This window comes from Acinonyx jubatus, chromosome C2, assembly GCF_027475565.1.
Source record: "Acinonyx jubatus isolate Ajub_Pintada_27869175 chromosome C2, VMU_Ajub_asm_v1.0, whole genome shotgun sequence".
In the NCBI taxonomy this organism is placed as follows: domain Eukaryota; kingdom Metazoa; phylum Chordata; class Mammalia; order Carnivora; family Felidae; genus Acinonyx; species Acinonyx jubatus.
Genome location: NC_069384.1, coordinates 90531525 through 90554728, shown reverse-complemented (window position 1 = coordinate 90554728; position 23204 = coordinate 90531525). Strand labels below are relative to the sequence as shown.

At 33.8% G+C, this 23204-nt stretch overlaps 1 protein-coding gene across 4 annotated transcripts in view; it reads left to right on the top strand.

The window, feature by feature from the left end:
• The window catches only part of NAALADL2 (N-acetylated alpha-linked acidic dipeptidase like 2), a 1320599-nt gene that overhangs the window by 67717 nt on the left and 1229678 nt on the right, over window positions 1-23204 (top strand). For all 4 annotated transcript variants that reach the window (XM_027061407.2, XM_053221202.1, XM_053221203.1 and 1 more), the window contains exon 2: window positions 22461-22523. The gene's annotated coding sequence lies outside the window, so the exon portion shown is untranslated. The remainder of the gene's footprint in view (window positions 1-22460; window positions 22524-23204) is intronic.

Sequence of the window (23204 nt, the reverse complement as noted above, 5' to 3'; positions counted from 1 at the left end):
GTATTGTTAGAGTTGGTTTCTGGTGAGGGCTCTCTTCCTGGCTTGTGGATGGCTGCTTTCTTGCTGTGTCCTCACTTGGCCTCTTGTCTGTCCAAAAGGAGAGACAGAGGCAGAGGCAGAGTGTAAGAGATGGGAAGGACAGATTGGGAGAGAGAAACAGAGAGAGAAATTTGTAACTAGTCCTATTGAATTAGGGCTCCACTCATGACTTTATTTAAACTTAATTTCATTAAAGGTCCTGTTTCTGAATACAATCATATTGCGGGTCAGAGCTTTAACAAATGAATTTGGGGTGAACACAATTCAGACTGTAACACATATCCTGTTTCAGATTAAAAGGTTCCCTTCTGTTTATAATTAGCTTAACATATCATGAATAGATGCCAAATTTTGTGAAATACTTTTTGGCATCTATTGAGATGATCATATGTTTTTTTCCTTTTTAAAAAATATTTTAGTATGGGAAATCACATTATTTTTGGAACGTTAAACCCATCTTGCATCTACTTGGTCACATTTCATATGCCTTTTATATGCCTTTCATGTATTATTTTTTAAGTGCAATATATGTTTATTATATGCATTTAATCTATATATTATATATTTTAAATATCAGAGAACTAAATTTGCTAAAAGTTTGGTAGGAATTTATTTTCATGTGTGTGATCATAAAAGACATTGATCTGTAGTTTCTTACAGTTTTGTTTGGTTTTGGATCAGGCTACTGTTGGCTTTATCATGTGAGTTGGGAGATGTTCCCTCCTCTTCCACTTCATGGAGTAGCTTATGTAGAGTTGATACTATTTTTTACTTAAATATTCGGTAGAATTCCCAGTGATGCTATCTTGGCCTGAAATTTTCTTTTGGAAAGGTTTTTAAACTTGAGTTTAATTCTTTTCTTTGATAAGGGCTATTTGGGTAATCTATTTCATGCTGAGTCATATCTTCCAAGGAATTTTTTTTCACCAAGTTATAAAATTGTCCATAATATTATTTTCTAATGGTTTTGTCTGTAATCTGAGTAATGTCCTCTCTTTCATTCCTGATATTGGTAATTTGTTGTCATTTCTCTTTTTCCTTGATTAATCTGTTTGGAATTTTATCAATTTTATTGATTCTTTCAAATAACTACTTTTTGGTTTCACTGATTTTCCTGTATTATTTGTCTGTCTTCTATTTCATAAATATCTGCTTTTACCTTTATTATTTTCTTCCTTCTGTCTATTTTGTGCTTAATTTCCTTGTTTATTCTTTTTAGTTTTTTAAGGTAGAAACTTAAGGAAAATGATTTAACAATTTCCTTCTTTTCTAACATAAGCATTTAATGCTACAAATTTGTTTCTATGCACTGTTTTAGTTGCATCTGCAAGTTATGATATGGGGTGTTTTTGTTTTCTTTGTATATATATAAAAACATATATAAATTACATTATATATAATTTATATATATGTTTATATAATTTATATAATTTATATAATTATATAAATATAATTAATATACATTAATTTATATTATATGTATAATTTAAAATTTAAGTTTAATTTTATTTATTTATTTTGAGAGAGAGAAAATCCCAGGCAAGCTCCACACTGTCAGCACAGAGCCTGACACAGGGCTTGATCTCCTGAACTGTGAGGTTATGACCTGAGCCAAAATCAAGAGTCAGATGCTTAACTGACTGAGCTACCCAGGTGCCCCATCAATTGATATATTTCTTAATGTATTATGTTTTTTTCCCTTTTGACCCATGTGTTGTTTACAAGAATATTGTTATTAGATTAGTATTGGAATCTAATATTGTGGAGTTTCCAGATACATTTTTGTTACTGATTTCTCATTTAATTCCATCGTGGTATCATACATTGTATAGTTGCAATCTTCTTAATTTATTGAATTTGTCTTATGACCTAGAGTATTGTTCATTGTGGTGATAGTTCAACGTGCACATGAAATAAAAATGTTCTACAGATGTTAATTAGATCAAGGCAATTGATAATATTTTTCAAGTCTTCTATATACTTACTTTTCCTGTACTTGTTATACCAATGATTGAGAAAGACATGTTCAGATATCTTACTGTAATTGCTATTTTTGTATTTCTCTTTACATTCCACCAGTTTTTACTTCATGTTTTTAAAAGATATTTTATTAAGTGAATAAACCTTTAGGAATGTTATGTCCTCTTGGTAAATTGACCCATTTAACACTATGTAATTATCCTTTTCATCCTGATATTATCCATTGCTTTTAGATCTTCTTTTCTGGTGTTGATGCAGCCATTCTAGTTTTCTTTTAAATAGTGTTTCCAGATTGTTTCTTCCTCCATTTTTAAATTTTAATCTGTGTGTCATCATATTTACAGTAATTTTTATTGGTAGCTAGTATATAGTTTTTATTCAATCTCTACCTTTTAATTAGATTTTTCAAACCATTTATAGTCTTAAGTTATTATTCCTATGTTTGGGTTTAAATCAACTCTCTCTCTCTCTTTTTTTAATCAACTGTCTTGATATTTGTTTTCTATTTCTCTTATCTGTTCTTTGTTACTTTTCCCCCTTCCCTTTTTTTAGATAAAATGAATATAATTTATGATTCCATTTTGTATTCACTGTTTTTTCCCATCTGTACCTTTTTGTTTGTTTACTGGTTACCCCAAAGTCTGCATTATTCCTAACTTTTCAGTTCACCAACAAATATGCTGCCTCATGTAAATGTGAGAGTAATAAAAAATACACTGTTTATTTCCCCATACCTTCTTGTTTTCTTGCTTTTATAATTTTACCTCTCTGTATGTTAAAGAACTTACAATAATTCACTATTATTTTTCTTATATGATTATCTTTCAAAATGATTAAAATGGGGGGTGCCTGAGTGGCTCAGTCAGTTAATCATCTGACTCTTGATTTCAGCTCAGATCGTGATCTTATGGTCATTGGATCGAGCTCCGTGTTGGGCTCTGTGCTGACAGCATGGAGCCTGCTTGGGATTCTCTCTCTGCCCTTCCCCTGCTTGTGTGCTCTCTCTCTGTGTCTCTCCCTCTCTGAAAATAAATGATGAATATTTATTTAAAAATGATTAAAGTGGGAAACAGTATGCTCTGTATTTACCCATGTATTTACCATTTTCATTACTCTTCATCTTTTGCATAGATGAAAATTTCCATTTATATCATTTTACTTCTACCTGAAGACTTCTTTTTGTGGTTCTTATGGGCTGGCAAAGAATTCTCTCAATTATTTGTCTGAAAAAATATTTCTTCACTTTAATTACTGAAAAATGTTTTTGTTGAGTGTAGGTTTCTGAATTGATGGTTTTATTTTTGTGTTGTTTTCTTTATTTCAGTGTTTTGAAGCATTCTCCATTGTCTTTTGTTTCTCAGTTTCTGATGAGAAATTGGATATAATTCTCATCTTTATTCTTTTGGAGTTAAGGATGTCTTTTTCCCCCCTCTGTATGCTTTTACTAAGGCAAGACTTTCTAGAGTTTCCTCTGGATGTCCCTCAGTATTTTTTGATGTCTCTCCTAAGTGGTGGAAATCTTTTTCCCAAATACTGTGAACTCTGCCAATTGTTCATTCTACTGTTTTCCAGTGAGTCTTTTCCTGGTCTCCAGTGATTTCTCCTCACATAGGCCAAATCAGTAGCCACCTGACTCCTGAAATGGACCTCCATGCAGATGTTTAGAGCTGTCTCTGTGCAGTGTCTGTATCCTTGGTATTCTTTCCTACAAATTCAACTGCCTGGTCTTCCCAAACTCCTGTCTATTTCCTTAACATAGTGAGACATCCAAGGTCTATTTGTCCTCTTCCTTCCATGATACTTCTTGGAGACTGCCTCCAAGTAACAAACTGGGGCAATCATAAGACTCATCTTTCTTGTTTCCCTTCTCTTAGAAGTAACAGTCCAATGTTACTGTTGTTTAATGTCTGAAAACAGTGTTTTCATATATTTATTTTGGTTTTCTTGTTTAAAGTGGAAGTGGTAAGTCTGGTTTCTGTTACTTCATCTTTATTGAAGTTGAAGCCTAGAATTTCTTTTGAACAAGACATACAATGTCAAAAGATAAGCTTGAATTCCAGTGATATGTTGATGTTGTATATAAGTCCATCTGTTTCTGGATTATTCATTCTGTTACAGATTTATTTATTTATTTGTCACCAATGTCACACCAACTTAATTATTTTATCTATTTTTAAATGAATCTGTTCTTCAGTTATAGTTAGTTTTAAAATTATTTAATTAGCATGTTTCTAACTTCATTTAATTTCTGATGTTTCTTAGAATATATCTTTTTTTTATATATTGGTAAGATTATCTGGAGCCCCATATCATGTCCTGTGAAGTCCAAAATCCCTTGCAGAGGTAGAGTAAAAGATGTGGTTCATATTGTCACTATTGTTTTTATGAGCTCCTGCTTTTATTGAATAGATTCGTTTTAAAGATCCTCTTGTCGTTTTGTGCTTCCTCAGTTTACTCCCTATTGTGTTGACCCAGATGTGAGACTCAACTTCATTACAGAGTCCATTCACAAAAGGCATATGAGGTTACATTTTATTAAGTGTTTGGGTTTGGAAGGCCAGGATTGTGATGTCATAATACACACAATTTCACATAAAATATGAGACATCCCTGTTTTTAAAAGTCCATCTGTTACCTCAACATCAGAATTTTATTTTACCTGTTTTCAACCCTGTGCCCTGTCTTTGCCTAATTTTTAGTCTTGCTAATGTCTCTTTTTCTCTTTCTCTGCTTCTCAACTCTTGGCTCTCTCCCTGCCCATATTTAAGTTTTGATCACTTCTAGTGCAAAAAGGTTAAGCTGTCTTTTTGGTTTTACTGGAATGTACTAGACACTTTGGTTGCTTTACCTAAAGTGAATCATCAATTATTGTTTTCTAAATTCTGGTGCCCACTGTTGAGATAATGAATTTTTCATCTCACTGAATTTATAAAATGATGCAATTTATTTCTATTTTAATTTTTTAAAATTGAAGATGTATATTATTCCTAGGAGATTTGATGGCTGTGGTGGCACTCTAGATGCTCCCGCCTTAATCATAGTCTTGTATAAGTTTCATAAGAAAATAATTAATTATGTGAAGACCCATATGAAAGTTATCTACAATACATAAAAATATATGCATACATATATATGTGTATATATATATAAAGTTTCTAATTCAAGACATCTAATATGAAATACATATATTCATTTATGCCCATGGGTTTAATTGAGGATTATCTACATTTTTACTTGTTTCACTATTAATAGAATTAATTAGTTACTAAGTAGTTATTTAAGAATCTGTTTTAGGGAAATGAAAATGAGTTGTATGCATGGATAGATTAAATTATCTATATATTATTCATTGATCCTCTTTCAAATTTAGGGCTCTTTTTTCATAAGTGATTATGTTAGCTATCATCTTATTTCTTATTGTTTCTTCAAAAATATATAAATATTCTTATTTTTTTAATTGACCACATTACATTTTATTACCAATTCCTGAACAGAATAAATATAATTTGGAAAATAACAGTACTGCTTTTTTACTCAGTAATGTTACTATTTTATTGATTTTTGTTCCCCAAAGAATTATTTGTATGTCATCATTTTTAAAATGCTACACTAGGTACCATCAGGCTAATCAGAAGAAAGAGTGGTGTGATACCTACATCCAAGAATATTAGTATCTAGTTGAGGTCATAAAATAGTCACCTGTGAAATTTCTTATAAAGAATGTTTTCAAATGAATTCAAACTCAGTATTCTAAAGAGATTTCAGAAATGAAGCAGATAAGGAAATCAACAAAATGCAAAGGCATTCTATTGAATGAGAGAAGATATTTCCAAATGCTATATGCAATAAGGGGTTAATATCCAAAATATATAAAGAACTTAACACTAAAAAACCCCCAAACAATCCAATTAAAAATGGGTAGAAGACCTGAATAGACATTTTTCCAAAGTAGAAATACAGATGGCCAACAGACACATAAAAAGATTCTCAACATCACTAATCATCAAGTAATGGAAATCAAAACCACAATGAAATATCATCTTATACCTGTCAGAATGGCTACAGTAAAAAAAATGTAAAAACACACGGGAAATAACGTGTTAGCAAGCATGGGGAGAAAAAGGAATCTTCATCACTGTTGGTGGGAAAAAAATTGGTATAGCCAGTGTGGAAAACATTATGATGATTCTAAAAACATTAAAAATGTCAATACCATATGATCCAGTAGTTCCACTACAGGATATTTACCTAAAGAAAACAAAAACACTAATTTGAAAAGATACATGCACCCCTATGTTTGTTGCAGCAGCATGATTTACAACAGTCAAGGTATGGACAGTCAACCTAACTTTCCACTGATAGATAAACAAAGAAGATGCAGTACACGTGCGTGCACACACACACACACACACATACACACAGACATGAGTATTACGCAGCCATAAAAAGGATAAGAATTGTGCTATTTGCAAGAGCATGATGGACCTAGAGGGTATTATGCTAAGTGAAATAAGTGAGACTGAAAAAGACCAATATTATATAATTCCACTCACGTAGAATCTATCAAATAAAGAAACCAGAAAAAGCAGAACAAACCTATAAATACAGAGAACAAACTGATGTTTGCCTGAGGTAGGGGTATAGGGTGATGAACAAAATGGGTAAAGGGGAAGGAGAGATAGAGGCTTCCAGTTATGGAATGAATAAGTCACAGGAATGAAAAGCACAGCATAGGGAATATAGTCAATGTTACTGTAATGCTGTCCTATTGTGAAAGATGATAGCTACACTTGTGGTGAGCACAACATAATGTATAGAGAAGTTGAATCACTACATTGTGCACCTAAAACTTATTAACTAACATTGTGTGTCAACTGTACTCAAATAAAAACATTAACAAAAGAGGGCAGGTTGATCCAAGTATGTCTTTTGCTACCAAAATACCATAGGACATTTATTATTGGTTTCATACTAATCTACAATACTGACAAAAAGATACTTTGGTGATCATGCTCTCTGTACTGTCTCCCTTTGTTTTCTGTTAGTGGAGCTTTGTAAATGTTACATTCCAGGAACAAGTACCTCTAAAATATCGACTTCACTCCACCCTGCCCCACCCCATGCTTCTTGTCAGTATTCAGATAGCAATCTTAGTTATAAGCAATTATTATATTTTAAAAATAATATGTTTTCAGACATCAGTTATGCATCTGCTCATTTGCTCCACTGCTGTATATATGAAAGGGAATATTACCTACCCTGAGATGCTTATATTTTCTTCCTGGGGAAAGGAAATTACTACTTTGACATCAGGACACAGTAGCTCACCTTCTGTTTGCAGACACTTCAGTCTTACTTGGTAATTCGACTTTACTAACCAAGAGTTTTTGAAAGGGCCCATCAAGCCTTTATGAAATGACTGGAACAAACAGCTCATTTCTCATAGTTGTCCTAGGAAAACCACTTCATCGAATATAATCTTAGTAGAACTCATTTGGATTAATTTGAAAGGCTTCCTATGAAGTTATTACCGAACAAAGATGATTAAAATTGATCTGTATACTGTCGTCTGATAAAAGTGGTTTGTTTTTATATTACCTTTGTTTTAAATCATGAGTATTTATAGTTTGTGAACAACTCCTATGATATATAATTCTGTTATTGCTAAATTTCTACTAATTTTTCACTTGATGAAAGAAATTATGAAAAGCGTGTTTTTATGCTTTATGGGAAGGAATTTCAAACTTAAGTTTTTTATAAATGTTATACACAGAAAAAATAGTAACTTTTTTTGAAATTTGAAAAAAATCACAAAATTTGAAAATCGAAAAAAAATCAAGAAATGAATGAATTTGAAACCCTAATATTTGACAGTAGTATTACAGTTTCTAAATTATTCCTTAGGTTTTTTAACAGTATATTTAAAAAGTATTAGCTAAGAATTAATTGTGAAAAGCTCCCTTGCTATAGTTACTTTTAAAATTAATTTTAACTGTTTATTTTTGAGAGAGTGTGTGCATAGGGCAGGGGCAGAGAGAGAGAGGGGAACAGAGGATCTCAAGCAGGCTCTGTGCTGACAGCAGAGAGGCTGATGGGCTTGAACCCCCTAATTGTGAGATCATGAACTGAGTTGAAGTCAGACACAACCGACTGAGCCACCCAAGCACACAAAAATTATTTTTGAAATCAATGTGATTTTCTTATAGTAAAATACGTATATTTTCAGTGTTGATTGTAATGTGAAGTTGTTTTCAACTTGAAGATTCTTGTTTTTTGTTTGTTTTCTATACTATTAGAGAAAATGAACAAATTTTCACATTCCAATTAAGACTTGGATTTTTGTTTTTGGGGGGGAGTTGTTGCTATTTACCTATCATCTACTGATTATTAAATATTACATAAGGAACTCCTCATTTATGCCAATAAAACATTCTTTTGTCATAAAAATCAGTATGATTTTTCGTCTTTAATTGTAGTACATCCCAAACAATTATCCTAGCAGTTCCTTTTCATATTCTTGAAATCATGTTTGCTTGCTAGATTTCATTGAAAATAGTGTTGATCATATATTAGGATTTTCTTTTCCTGGTAAGGTTATATGTAGCATGGCAAGTGTTTCTGCTTTTATCTTGGATATTGTTTTTTTTCTTCTTCATCAGTTTTAAGTACTTCTACTGAAGAAAATCTAGGTGAGATATTTAGCTAATGAATAGTTGATTTTGCTCTTGATTAGTTTTGAGATGTTTTAAATTCAAGTTGAAAATTTGCAAATTGTTCTTTCTTGATGAGAAAGTATTTGATTCGGTTATAAGGCCAGATTGACACAAGTGATACGTGGCACCAAGCTACATAAATGCTTTCTGATTAGTCTGGGTTTTTTTAACGTTTATTTATTTTTGAGAGACAGATCATGAGTGGGGAAGGGCAGAGAGAGAGGGAGATACAATCCAAAGCAGGCTATCAGCACAGAGTCCGACGCGGGGCTTGAACTCATGAACTGCAAGATCATGACTTGAGCTGCTGTTGGACACTTAACCAACTGAGCCACCCAGGTGCCCCTATTCTTTAAATTGTGGTACAGTAGATTATTATTCTGTTATCTTGCTCACATCCTTCTACATGTTTCTTTCAGAACTTTCCAGTATGTTTCTGTTTCTTGCTGATTTCTTCCTGAAACTGGAATGTCATTTAAAAAATAACTAAAACTCAAATGCCTGTAGAAGTCATATAACTAAAATAGGTGAATGGATGTGAAGGTGATCTGTAACGAACACAAGGCCTCCCTCTATGCTGGTGAGAAAGTGGGGGAATTCGGGGAATCTCTACAAACTGGAGAGTAAATGCCATATTTAGGGGAAGTAGTCATTAACCAGCTTCAGCCAGTGCTTGCTATGTGGGTATGATGGCCCACAGTTGTGAGATCTTCCAGTTGTATAGAGAAGTTAAAAATCTGTGTGTGTGTGTGTGTGTGTGTGTAATTTCCTGATTTTTTAAAGTTTGGCAAATAATTTTTAAAACACACTCTGTGGACCAATGCTGTTTGGCATGTCAATAAACTACCTATGAACAAATTGCTTTTGGATCTATCATTTAAAGTTTTGTCTTTAAAAATAAGACTTTCCAGGGGCGCCTGGGTGGCTCAGTCAGTTGAGCATCTGACTTCGGCTCAGGTCATGATCTCTGGGTCTGTGAGTTTAAGCCCTGCGTCAGGCTCTGTGCTGACAGCTCAGGGCCTGGAGCCTGCTTCGGATTCTGTGTCTCCCTCTCTCTCTGCCCCTCCCCCCACTCATGCTCTGTCTCTCTGTCAAAAATAAACATTAAAAAAAAATTAAAAATAAGACTTTCCAGGGCTCCTGGGTGGCTCAGTTGGTTGAGCATTTGACTTAGGCTCAGGTTATGCTCTTACAGTTCATGAGTTCCAGCCCCGTGTTGGGCTCTGTGCTGACAGCTCAGAGCCTGGAACCTGCTTCAGATTCTGTGTCTCCTTCTCTCTGTCACTCCCCCATTCATGCTGTGTGTGTCTCTCTCTCTCAAAAATAAATTTAAAAATAAAAAAAAAGTTTTTTAAATAAGACTTTCCATCTAGTAATGGTTTAGGCATATTTTTTATGCAAAGTGATTTTTAAAAATATTTTTGATTGCCAACTTTTTAAACTTATTTAAATATAAACCAGGCCCAAGGTTGACAGGTTGGATGGCAGGCTGCTTAGAGACCATCTTCCTCTCTTCCTTCCCAAGTCCATTTCTTTTTCTGTGCCTCCACCTGATGTGTTGTACTATCCTTATTTCTCAAAATTAGTTAATTAACAAGTCTAGGTAATTCTAACTTCCTAATAGCTTTCATATTTATATTTGCCTTGATATCCGTTTCCAAAGTTGACATCCATCTCCACATCTATCTTAAACACTTTTGTTGACTCCACCATCCCGTTTCATATGTGTAATGCCACCATTTCCTAACTGGTCTCTTTTTGCTTGTAGTCTTTCCAAATCCATTCTACACACTTGGGATAGAGGAATGACTTAACTATAACATAAATCATAGTCCTCCTTCAGATATTTCAAGTATTCTTTATTGACCTCAGAATAAATCTAATTGCCTTAACATGACCTGTAAGCCCTTTATTTTCTGGTCTTTGGTTACATGTCTAACTTCCTCTCTTGCCATACCTCCTCAATATTCCATGTCACAATCAGATTGAATACTTTCAACATTTATGTTTACTTTTGTTAATAGGTCTTTAGAAATGTGGTTCTCCAGCCCAGGCTTCTTCTCTTTACCCATTTTGCAGCAAGTTGATGTGTGAAGGAGAAGATAGATAAACTATTAAAAAAGTTCAGATGTATTCTTTTTTTTAAAATTTTTTTTAATGTTTATTTATTTTTGAGACAGAGAGAGACAGAGCATGAACGGGGGAGGGGCAGAGAGAGAGGGAGACACAGAATGTGAAACAGGCTCCGGGCTCTGAGCCATCAGCCCAGAGCCCGACGCGGGGCTCGAACTCACGGACCGCGAGATCGTGACCTGAGTTGAAGTCGGACACTTAACCGACTGAGCCACCCAGGCGCCCCAAAAAGTTCAGATGTATTCTAGTTGCATTGAGCACATGATTGTCCCAGTTGCTCTTTCAAAGACCAGAAACCTGGTCAACTTTTTAATAAAGCAGACATTTTAAGAAAGACTTTCTAAGAAAGTAGCCCTTACATGATAAATCTCTTTGCACTCTGGACTTTTTCAAGGTAAAGTCTCAGTGATTTGAATTATTCAGATAGAAAAATCTCTGACATTACAAAGGTATCTCATAATTTCTCTGAGTCAGCAAAATATCTCTCTTCTCTTTGTTATCTCTGTCTCTCTCACACACACACACACAACGCACCTACAAAAATGCCAAACAAATTCTATTAATGAGAGTTTATTAGAAGTAATAATCATGGTTCACACCAAAATTTGGAGAGAGAGAGCTTAATTAAAGATTTTAGATTTTTAAATATGACGATAACATTTTCGAAGTAAATAATTTCCTTATAAGTCATTGAAACAAGATCATCCAAAATATTCAACCTGAAGACCAAGCTTGCCCTTGGCAAGTTGCTGAAATGAATGAATGAATGAAAGGTTTTGTTTGTTTCTTTTTGCGCTTCATGTCTTTCGTTCACTGTCTTTCTTTTACTTACATGTTTCCAATATCTCTTTCAAAAAATGCCATGTACAATGGCATTCTATGTGTCCCACAGAATACAGTGGAATCATTATCTTATGTGTCCTGTAATTTGTCCTGGTATTAATATAGCCCAAGTTTGAATGGACTATTTTGGTAGTCACAGCACACTATGAACTTAGAGGCAACTAACGTTGTTAGATGATGAGATTGATATTAACAAACTCTCATTTATTTTATTAAAAATGCTTAAACAATAGCAGTGCCATTGGGGTCAGTGTGGAGTCTTGCATGAGGAAAACAAATAATTTATATACATAAATTCTGGTTGTACATAATAAATCCACATTTTTATCATTGTAACTCATATTCTGTCATTTTGATATAGTTTTGTGGCTTAATCCACATCAAAAATAACCTGTTTAAAAGCATTAATCAATTATGGTCACCTAATAAAGTATTCTGAAATTTTTGTCTACTTCTCTTAGACAAGTGCACTTTGTTTAAGCTTTCCAGTAACAAAGATATGTTATAGGTTGGTTTAAGTGTAAAAACAGAACCTAAAACAGGATAACAAAAATGGAGTAACAAGAATAACAACTGTTTAGCGCTAGCTGGATGAATTGAAAACAGATGAAAGATAATTCTATCTTACAGGATTTTGCTGTGTGCCAGAACTAATGACATTAACTTTAACCCACCTGAGGCTTTATATTGCCTATTTATCTTGTCTGTGGGGTATTCTTTATTTATGACTTTGCTATTCTTATATTGACAGATTATTTCCAACCTGTGCTTAAATATAACAATTATATTTCTTATTATTTTAATCATCACAATTGTATGATGCTCTAACATTATTTTGCTTTTTTCCTCTTTTTAAAGTTAGTTTGGGGACAGAGTACAAGAACAGTATGCACTTCATTTTCTTTTTATTGAGGTGTAATTGGCACATTATGTCAGTTGCAGATGTGGAAGGGAATGATTTGATATTTGTATATATTGCAAAACAGTCACCACAACAAGTCTAGTTAACATCTGTTACCTTAACATAGCTACAAAATTCTATATTCTTGTGATGAGAGCTTTCAGGATCCACTATCCTAGTGGATGTAGTATGCAATACTGTATTATTTACTACAGTCACCTTGCTGTTTATTACACCCCTCTGACTTATTTATTTCATAACTGGAAGTTTGTACCTTTTAACCCCCTTCACTCACTTTGCTCACTCCTTACCTTAGGCAACCAGCAATCTATTTTCTGTATTTATAAGCTTGTTTTTTTTTTAAGATTCCACATATTAGTGAGATCATATGGCATTTATCTTTTCTGTCTGACTTAATTCAGTTGGCATAATGCCCTGAGGTCAATCCATGTTGTTGCAAAAGGCAAGATTTCATTCCTTTTTATGGCTGAAAAACATTCCATTTTATATACATACCACATTTTCTTTACCGATTCATCATCTATGCATGGACACTTAGGTTGTTTCCTGGTCTGGGATGTTGTAAATAATGTCACAGCATGGGGGTGCATATATCTTTTCAAATTAGTGTTTTCTTTTTCTTTGCATAAATTGCTGATTGTATTATAGTTCCATTTTTAATTTTTTGAGGAACTTCCATACTGTTCCACTGTGGCTACACCAGTTTTCCTTCCCACCAACAGTGCACAAGGTTTCCCTTTTCTCCATATCGTCACCACCACTTATTTATTGTCTTTTTGATAATAGTCATTTTAACAGCATTGGGGTGATATCTCAGTGTATTTTGATTTACATTGTTTTGATGATTGGTAATGTTGAGCATCTTGTCATGTGCTTGTTGGTTATCTGCACATATTCTTTGGAAAACTGCCTATTCAGACAGTTTTGTTAAGAGAAAATGACAAAAAAAGACTTTGTTTCTATAAATATGGTTGGTCTCCTTATTTATTTTTTTGTTCATTTGTATGTCTTTCTATTTTTTCCTCTTTTAAATTAACAAAAGCTCATTGAAATATGATCTGCTTCTTTATGATTGTGCCCAATGTTACATAATTAATACAATATATTGAAAATTTTAGTGGTGTATGATTTAGCTACATTAAAATGTTTGTCACCACCTCATTTAATCACAAATATATCAGATGGCATTCAGTAATACAGTTCTTTTCTATCTTTGGTGCACATATAGACAGTGATAAATGATAATATTTCTTTTTTTAATAAGTTTATTTTGAGAGAGACAGAGACAGTGCAAGTGGAGAAGGGGCAGAGAGAGAGGGAGAGAGAGAGAGAGTCACAAGCAGGCTCCACGCTGTCAGCGCAGAGGGGCTCTAACCCACAAAACCATGAGATCATGACCTGAGCCAAAACCAAAAGGTAGACACTTAATTTACTGAGCCACCCAGACACCCCAGTGTTAATATTTCTATATGACACATTGGGGAAAATGGATGAAGGAGGTTGCTTTAAACTAGGAATAAGCAGATGGAGTTGTGAGAGAGGGTGTTGAGCCTTCCTGGCCCTGTAAGGCTTGCAGAAGACTGAAGGGATCATCAAAGCATACTGTAGTCACAGATAAGGTAGGTAGTTCTATGAGTTGAAATATTGAAATAACAATAGTATCCATGTAATATGTTCAGATGAAAGGGAAAAATTCAGTCTTCTAGAGAGTTGTTTTTATGACTAATCACAACTGTTTTTTTTAAAATGTGATTTCTAGCATATAGGAGATAATCAGTAAATTTTGAGGAACTCAGAGTTATATAGACAAGCCATTTAAGTGTTTGGATACATTTTGTCTTTTTATTCAGATGTCTGGTGTCTTTTAACATAAACACCATTTGCCACTTCTGTAATTAAAAACAAACAAAATCCTGAATAATAATAGCAGTTACATTTTGAGGGCACGTAGTATGTATCAGGCCCTTATGAGCTTATTTAATTTTCATAACACTCCTGAATAACAATTCTGATTATTATCTTTATTTTATACAGCAGGAGTCTGCATTTCATAAATTATATAAGTAATCAAAAAATGACCTGGTAAGTAGTATGGATTTAGGATTTAAACAGGCTAAGCTGATTCCAAAGCCTGGAATGAATGTGTTTGGCAGGTCTACAAGGAGCATTATTGACCTGTAGCATTTGTAGAAAAAATGAGTTTGGTTCCCCAGATATAAACTTTCAGGAGGTTCCCTCTCTCATCATCTGTCACTTTTGGCTTGTACTTCTCTGTGTTCACCTTTAGTTCTTGATTCATTATCTTTGCCAGTGGTGACTTTTTCTAGAGTGTAGAGCACACTGGCTGTGCCAGTAGACTAGCATTCCTGTGTAGACCCTGAATCATGGCCTTGACCTCATTTGCATTCGGAGCCTGGAACACTTGGTTTTCAAATCCTATCTTTGCTACTTAGTAGACGTGTGACCTTGGGCAAGCTATATAACCTCTCTCTGGCAGTTTTCTCCTCATTGTATAATGAGAATAATAATACTATGTGCATGACATAGGATTGAGTATTAAATGATTTAATAAATATATAGTACTTGAAATATTGCCTGGCCTATAATAATTAATCATTATTTATTACTTTTTATTATCATTTGGGAAAACTAGATCATGATCCCTTTTTATAACTTCTATAGGAAACAATAGAGAAGTTAAGTCTTAATAGGCTGGATTTTTAAATAGCTAGCTAGTGTTTACCAGTTACATTTTATAAAGCTGACATTTTTATTAGTGGTTTATCACTGGAATAATTGAGAACCATGTTACAATTACTAACATTTTCTGTTCAGAATTTTGAATGTTTTGTGATATATTACATGATGGAAGTTGTCATGATGCTTAAGGATACTTGTACTTAATGATAATTTTATCCTGTTCTACTTTCTTCTTTCTTTCATTTATTTATTTTTATTTTTTAAGTTTGTTTGTTGATTTATTTTGAGACAGAAACAGAGAAAGGGAGCAGGGAAGGAGCAGAGAGAGAGAGAGAGAGAGAGAGAGAATCCCAAGCAGGCTCCACACTGTCAGCGCCAATGTGGGCCTCAAGCCCATGAACTGTGAGATCATGACCTGAGCCAAAACTAAGAGTCAGATACTTAACTGATTGAGCTACCCAACCCGCTGCCTCTGTTTTACTTTCCAATGTATTGAAATATTTGGATTTCCAGGAAAGAGGTATAAAATTGGGGCATATCTGAGTGATAGAAAGATGTCTTTTATTTTTGTTTTTAAAATGTAAGTAAGTTTTTAATTGTCAAAATTTGTTGTATAGATGTTTGTCAAAGTTATTTCAATTGCCAAGGAAATTCAGTGACAGGAAATGTTTTGCCTAATTGGTGGATTCTAAAGAATCTGTTCTTAAATGGTGGGAGGAATTTGCATGGATAATATAAAACAATAGCCAATAAAAGCATCCATCAGATGTTTTTGAAATTATATTTGGGGGCACCTGGGTGGCTCAGTCGGTTGAGCAGCTGACTTAAGCTCAGGTCATGCTCTTGCAGTTTGTGAGTTTGAGCCCCGCATCAGGCTCTGTGCTGACAACTCAGAGTCTGGAGCCTGTTTCTGATTCTTGTCTCTCTCTGCCCCTCCCCTGCTCACACTCTGTCTCTCTCTCTCTCAAAAATGAATGAACATTAAAAACTTTTAAAAAATTATATTTAAATATAAGTGTTTCTATTATTCTGGGATTTCAGGGTGTATCTACAAAAATTCTACCTTTCCTCAGTCTTTTCTTGCTTTCTATTTCATATTGAAAATGGGACTCATCACTTCTCAAAATGGTGAATTAGGGGGATTGTCAAGTTATGTTCCCCAGTCCACAATGGCCCTCCAGCTGTTTTCATAAACAAAGTTTTATTGGAACACACACAACCATGCTCTTACATGTTGTCTATGGCTATTTCACATTGCAGCAGCAAAGCTAAAAAGGTGCAACAGAGATGGCTAGCAAACCTAAAAATATTTACTATCTGAACAATTTCAGAAAAAAGCTTCCTAATCTGTAAAATAGACAGATCTGAATATGTATGTGAGAGCTTATTTTAAATTGCTGTTTCATACTTTCTCTGCAGGGAAGACTACCTGTCCTCACTAGATTTTACTAAGAGCATCAATAGTATTGACTAAAAATTGGCTATTGTTTCATGTGTTAATCTTTTCCTTTCATTTATATTATAAACTTCTGTAGCATGATTGGCATTGTAAGATTATCTATATAGAAAATATAAAATATTACAAATATAGGAAATAGGAAATGTGACTATTAAAATATTGAATGGGACAAGTGATTCATCTCTTGTATGATCACATTTTTTGTGAGACTATAAGCTGATTTGTTGAAGCAATTTACTGAGGTTAGGCACATTGACTTACATAATTCATGTGACTTGAAAAGAAGACATAAAATTATGGGTATTCAAAAGCAATGAAACAAAAAAAAAACACAAGCTATCATGAACATCATTGTCTTAGTTCCCAGTAGCATCATTAAAAATAACCCTATTGATGTTTGAACTTATTTGGCCTTATGTTTGTATGTGTGGTGTTTTCTTCTCAGAATTCTTCGCCAATTTTCATCACATTTTCTTTCACTTTTGCTTATTTCATTCTAGCCTTTTTAGTCATTATTTCTGTGACTCTTTGCATAGTTTTTGGATTATTTTAGTTTGGTCTTAGTTTGGAGACCAGATGTGAGAACAGCACTCACATAGAGCTCTCATCAGTGCAAGAGTGATAGTGGGATTACCCTCTAACCCATGCAATCTTGTGAAGAGGCATTGTGCATCATCATAGCATCAGCAAATAAAACCCATATAAAGGCCACTTCCCTAGAGTCTTCTTCCTCTTTTTAAATGTAAATTTAAATAAACACTGTGAGTAGAATTTACTAGGATCAGAATCCAATGAGAGTTAGTCCTCTATAAGGATTTCAGAACTTCCTCTAGTTCGTTTGCCTGTAAGTGTTGTTTATCTGCTCTGGGGACATGGTGCTGATTATTTAAAAATCAGAGATGAAAGAAGAAACCCCAAAGCAAGATGATTTATTTGCTTTTTGGTAAACTTGATTCTGTTTTGTAACCTTTGAAACATGGATTTTATGAGTGATAGTATTAAAATTTATACTCCCTCTAGAGTGTGTTGTTAATCATTATTGCTCTGCTGGGCCTCAGGATTACCTGTCTGCATTGTAATACAGCTTTCCTTAATATTTATATTGAAATACCAATGGTTCCTAAGACATCTCATATATTTCTATGAATGAACTAGGATTCGCAAGAAACAAGGGCTTGCCTCCAGAAATAAACTACAAAATATTAAATTCCTCTTAAAAATTTGTAGAATTTTTAAACCAGTGTTAATTCTATACTTCTGAAATAAAAATATCTGATTCTAATGGTTGTACTTAAGTGGTCCAAAAAGTAGGTGCAATTATTATCTAAGGATAGTTATAAATAAAAACAGTAAACAATGTGTACTTGATGTATAATTTAGTTCAGTGCTTGGGACATTTATTAAGCCTCTATTTTGGAAGTCCTTGCAGAGATGATGTCAGGTTCCAGTCCTTGGGTGAAAAGGATTGAAGACAGACATGAGTATGTACAACTTTTCAGAGTGTGCAGATACATTAGTATGTTCTTGGATGCTCCCATCTTTAGCAGAGTGAAAAAGACACCAGAAATGGAACACGGAGCTACAGATGAATTTCAGGAAAACATACTACACTTTGGGGGAAGGTTTTGAGTCTTATTCACTGGTAGTAGTTGTCAGGATTTATAAGTAGGGCTTGAGGAGTGGGATGCTATCCTAGGCCCTCTGCTAAGCAGTAAGTGATTTGGAGTTACAGGGATGACCTCAAGCCAAACTTGTCGATGATATTTTCAGTTCTGCTAACTTCTTAGCACTGTTGAGAGGTCAGTCTTTTTTACATTTCGAGTAGAAAAGGAAAGTTGGGTATAGAGCTTGCCTAGATTTGGGAGTGGTATGCAAATGAAAAGACCCTTTTTGGAGGAGCTTCCCCACTTGAAGCTAATTCAGTCATTTATTGAGTTCTGTTGTGATTCAAAGAGTACAAGATAACACTGTTCTTAGGAGCTCATAGAATAGTGAGGTAGACAAAAGAATACACTAAGATTTCCCAGTCTATAGGGCAGGGAATGTTCTCAGAAATTCTTCCCTTCTTGTTTTCCAGTACTCTTTTCTATCTTCATTGAACTTACTTAGTTTCGGCCCTTTATACTTACTTGGTCCTGCACCAAACTATATCCCCTATTGATTTCAAAGAAGTCCATCATATTATGCATGCCATGACAGTTATAAATTTATAACTTAATTGATGATTTGGTGGGTTATGTGGGAAGAAATCACGTCATGGAGCCCTCCATCAGCTCCACTTCATGTTTTCTCCTGTGTGATCATTTCTGATGCTCCCAAAAGCTCAGACTCCTGTATGTTTTCTTCTCTATCTAGCAGAGCCCATCTACCAAGGATAGTCTGGTTTCCCCCTTTTCTACAAAAGTGTTGGTAGTTTTTTTACATTGTTGAATAAATAATACAGAAATTATAAATGGAATGTAGAGAGGGAGAAGCAACACAAAGGAACTTAGAGATTTTGTAAGTAACTGGATTTAAAATGTCGAATTGGAACATGGTAATTATAGTGTTAGCCACTTTAAAACTTCATAGTAGATCTTGGAACAAATCCCTTTTAATCTCATTCCAACTGTGTGGTTGACAGTAAAGCATCATTCCAAAGTATCCCTAGTATTTTCTGGGTCAGGAAAATACCACTTAAAGAAAAGAGAGGACATTTTGGAACCAAAATTATAATCTGGACATTTAATAAGACTCACTACATTCAAGAAATGCAAGCTATAAATTAAATAAATAAATAAAGAAAAGCAAGCAAGCTACATATAGAATCAAAAGAAAAAACAAAGTTATTAGGAAATCATGTGATTGTTGTGGTAGGATATTAAAAAACACATTTTTTTTCTCCACTTTAAGCCCCATATGGCTGGCAACAACTCAAAAAAGCAAACACATGCATGTATTTATATATGTGTATATATATATATGTATATGCATATATATGCATTTATATGTATATACGTATACATATACATATATATGTATATGTGCTGTAGGAAAATATATTTTAATTGTGTACATTATGTTTGTCTATAAAACACTAGAACAAATTAGTACTTCTGAAAAAAGTTATTTGATGGGATCTGCTGTTAAATTTCTTATATTGTGTATTGCACAATAGTTTTTAGTAAAAATAAATGTTATAAAGCCATTTAAATAAAACTAAGAATTATCTGGTTTGTAAGAAAAAATGGAACATTTTTCACCAGTTGGTTTACTTCATAAAGGATTTCAAAATATAAACAATAAAAGAAATTTTTGACCAAAACTTAGACTTGGGATATACCTGTCTTTGTTGGTTAATATAGTTGGGATGCTATGTAAGTACAGAGTGCTTTGATGCTGTTTGAATTTGTTTCACGTAAGTTCAGAAATGGGACAAATTACTGCAGCAGCTGAATGACATTATCACAGACTCTGTTTCTTTCTAACCTTCTGCTCTGCCATCCTCAAGATGTTAGCTTTGTCCTCAGACTGTCTTCCTTCATGCTTACAAGATGACTACATCAGTTCTAGGCATCATATCCATATGTAACAGCAGGAGAAAAAGCATTTTGTTAGGAGGGTGGAAACTTTGCTAAGAACCCCAGCACACCTTCCTTCCATTTTATAAGGGTAACATATATACCCTGAAGTCAATCTCTGGCAAAGGAATTGGGACCACTATGATTCACTGAGCCTAAATCAAAGTTGTCCTGAATCTGGGCATAAGCTTTCACTCCAGAGTTTCTTAGGAAAAGACACCTAAGGTGAATCAGGGGCTCTGATTCACAGAAAAGAAAAGAAGAAAAATAGGTAGAAAGCCAATAGTGTTTATTAGAGAAATGATACAGCTGTAGGCCAGTGGTTCTAAACCCTGGCTGCACATTACAATTACCTAGGAAGCTTTTAAAAAAATATTTTGAATTGGTCTGGGTTGCACATAGATATTAGCATTGAACACATCCCCCTAGTGATTTTAATATGTAGCTACATTTGGGAACCAGTGTTGTAGGTAAACTGAAGATAGAATAAGGAGACAAAAACTTTCACGAGTCTGTACACATTTACCTGCTTAAGCAGTTTTGCAGCTGTATTGAGCATTACTAAAAATTAACCATTGTCAAGCTGGGTAAAATTACCACCCCCAAATCTTGGACCACGGCTAATTTGCCAGACTTAAATGGTGCTCACTGCCATATTTACTGGCCATATTCCAAAAGAATGTATAATATTTGGGTACTTGGAGTACCCAGACAGTTTTCATAGCCAAGCTAAGTTGGGGTTTTATGTAAGGATAGGAATGTCAGTGCCATATTTGTGATGAGAGAATTGAGTTGCAAAGAGGCTATTAGTGGGAGAGATAGAACTAGAGTTCTTATTATAGTATCCTAACAGCCAGGGTTTCCTCCTATTTCATGTTGCTACTTATGTTCCTGTTGTATTTGAGAAAGATGTCATGTGTTTTGATCAAGATAAAGCCTTATAATTATTATAAGTATATTATTTTTGACAGCTTACTGTGTATGAGCCAAGCACTCTGCTAGGTGTTTTATTCCTCCCCCAACATTTGTTTAATCCTAACAATCATATGCAGTAAATATTACTAACTCTACTTTATGGACAACAAAATTAGAGACAAAAGCTTGTTACTTCTCTCCTGTCTCTTAATTAGTTCACTTCTCTGGAATCTAGACTTTGAACCTATAATGCCAAAGATTGTACTGGCGTATTAAATGCCAAAATGCATGTTTTTTCATTTTGCTGTTCACAGATATTTGACTTTATGCAGTTTACCAGTTCACTAAATACCTATTGGCTGACAAATAAATAATAGATTCTGGGTAGCCCAGGATTGGATTGCATTTTACCTGCACATGTTTTACATGCACATAAATATGTGTTTTTTAGAAGTAAGTTTTTGCCAGTTGCTTTGCAACTTCACCAAGAACTTAGCATATGATCAAAGAACAATTGAATGAATAAATGAAGTGGAGACTTGAGATTGCTTAACTTGGATTTGCTCAAATTATAAAGACTAGTGAAACTACTTTGCTGATAATTTCCTTTCCCTTAGGAACTTAAAATATTAAAATTAAAGGCTTTTAAGATATAGCTTTAATTATACTCTAATATTTTCAAACAAATATTGACTTACTGGAAAGTGTGCCTTGACTTGTTCAGTCATAGTCCATATTGCCATTTTTAATAAAAAATAATACTCTTTTAATAAGAAGACATAATTAGTCTATATGGCTGACATTTATTCAGATACTTGTTTTACCATTTTTTCCTAATTGAAAAATAAGAAGAAAATAAACTTGTCAGTGGCTTCTAAGGACTGACTGGTTTAGTTTTTCACAGAGATAACATTTTCCAAATTACTGAATTATGATATTGAAAATGAAGGGCAAGCTCCTTGTTGGGGGAAAATGTTAGTGTAGCCCTAATACAGAATCTCATTAAAGCAACTGTCAGGATTTCTCTATTTTACCATCTCCTCCCCTATTCTGTAAGAATCAACTGTCGTTTTGAGTGAGTGTACTGCCAAAGAGGCATTTACAAATAAATGAAAAATGTCACAATTGATTTCACTCCTTCCAGAATACTGTGTGTCAGCTTTGTCACAAACTGTCTTTGTTATTCTCTGTTTTAGATCTCCCAGCTGGACACTGGAAATAACTTTTGATGGTTTAGGGCCTCTCTCATTTGACCCCAGGTAAGCCCTCTATTGGTGACTTTTTACAAATATTTGTAAAACCGTTTGAACAGTTAAGAGAATATAAAAGCCTTTCCCCTCTTTCTCTCTATAACTGCTGTTTTTGTCAAAAGTATTCAGATGTCAATATTGTTTACTTACATTTTTGGACATTGGAGATAATTATTCCATGCATTACAAAGCACTGTAAAATTATGGAATTATATTTCACATTCTCTTCTCCAGTACAGTGGTTTCCTGTTATCATGCTTAATCTAATAATAATGTTAATAACCATATTACTTGTAAGGAAGTAATATGCCTATGCATTTCTTGTATTTTGAAATCTGTCTAAATTTTTATCATTTTTTATGATATAATCTTGAATACATGTCTTTCGTATAATTTGTACATAATATCATTGATACATATTCATTTTTGTCATCACCCTAAACCAGTCCACTATTGTGCACTCCTGCCATCATGCTAACATTATTGAGGTCTTGTACTGCGCCATGTACTGTGCTAAGCAGTTACACGAATTATCTTCTATAAATGTATCATAGTGGTACTTGAATTCTGAGTTAATATGGATTGGGAAAAAAAAGGAACTAATTACAAATTGCTAGCAGCTTTTTTTATTATGGATATTAAATTAAAGTAAATCTTCATATAATTATACTTTAAGAGATTTTAATCAGT